Below are 1,744 nucleotides of genomic sequence, written 5' to 3' on the forward strand. Positions count from 1 at the left end.
TCACGTATATCCTAAGGAAAGAGCTCCCAGAGAACAAAGAAGAGGCTCGAGAGATCGTTCGTTGATCCAAGGCCTTTACTGTGATAAAGGGACAGTTGTACAGGGAAAGCGCGACTGGAGTCAGTCAGAAATGTATAACGCCAGAAGAAGGTCAGATAATTCTTGACGATATCCACTCGGGGACCTGTGGTCATCATGCGTCCTCTCGGACCATTGTGGCTAAAGCATATCGAGCGGGGTTTTACTAGCCAAGAGCAAATGAAATGGCGAAGGAGATAGTCGACAAGTGTGAAGGATGTCAGTTCTATTCCAATATGTCACACAAACCCGCCTCAGCTTTGAAGACCATTCCACTCGTCTGGCCCTTCATTGTTTGGGGATTGGATATGGTTGGACCACTGAGAACTGGCAGGAGCGGCTTCACCCATGTACTGGTGGAAGTCGACAAGTTCACTAAGTGGATTGAAGCTAAGCCCATCAAGAATCTTGATACCTGCACTGCTATCAGCTTCATCAGAGAGTTGATATTTAGGTATGGAGTTCCGCACAGCATCATCACTGATAATGGGTCGAACTTCGATTCCGACAAATTCAGAGCCTTTTGCGCTTCTCAAGGCACGCGAGTCGACTACGCTTCCATTGCTCACCCCCAGTCGAATGGACAAGCAGAAAGAGCAAACGTCCTAATTCTCAAAGGTCTGAAACCCCGGTTGATGCGTGACCTCAAGCATGCAGCAGGCGCGTGGGTCGAGGAACTTCCATCAGTTCTTTGGGGATTGAGGACCACTCCTAATTGGTCAACTGGGTGAACTCCATTCTTTCTGGTCTATGGAGCTGAAGCAGTTCTACCAAGTGACCTGCTTCACAATGCACCCCGAGTCGAGCTCTACTCTGAAGATGAAGCAGAACAAGTCTGGCAGGACGCAGTCGACCTTCTAGAAGAAGAAAGAGAGATGGCCATGATCCGATCGACTATCTATCAGCAGGACTTGCGTCGATTCCATGCCAGAAACATGAAGAGTCGAGCCTTCCAAGAAGGAGACTTGGTCCTCCGAGTGGATCAACAGAAGCCACACAAGCTCGCTCCTACTTGGGAAGGTCTCTTCATCGTCACCAAAGTTCTCCACAATGGAGCGTACCGTCTTTACAATGTCGATCGCAAGATTTATGAGCCACGAGCTTGGAATGCAGAGCTGCTCCGCCCCTTTTATACTTAAGTACTCACTCGGATGAGATGTAATAAAAAGTACCTTTGTAGTTTGTTTATCAAAGACAAGAGTGTTATAATTTTCCCAGTGATTGTTGTTGCTTTTGTTTACGTGAGAAATCCCCCAGTGGGTGGCTTAGCTGCAAATCCGTTTCGCCTAAGTTTGTAAAAAAAATCCCTACCGAGTGACGAGCAAGCCTCTCACTTGGGGGCTTAGTTGCGAATCCGTTTCGCCTAAGTATTTAAAAATCCTACCAAGTGACGAGCAAGCCTCTCACTCGGGGGCTTAGCTGCGAATCCGTTTCGCCTAAGTATTTAAAAATCCTACCGAGAGGAGAGCAAACCTCCCACTCGGGGGCTTAGCTGCAGTCCAGTACTCGCCTAAGTATTTGAAAATCCTACCGAGTGGAGAGCAACCTCCCACTCGGGGGCTTAGCTGCAGTCCAGTACTCGCCTAAGTATCCAAAAATCCTACCGAGTGGAGAACAACCTCCCACTCGGAGGCTTAGCTGCAGTCCAGTACTCGCCTAAGTATCT

This window comes from Triticum dicoccoides, chromosome 1B (assembly GCF_002162155.2).
Source record: "Triticum dicoccoides isolate Atlit2015 ecotype Zavitan chromosome 1B, WEW_v2.0, whole genome shotgun sequence".
NCBI classification, from domain to species: domain Eukaryota; kingdom Viridiplantae; phylum Streptophyta; class Magnoliopsida; order Poales; family Poaceae; genus Triticum; species Triticum dicoccoides.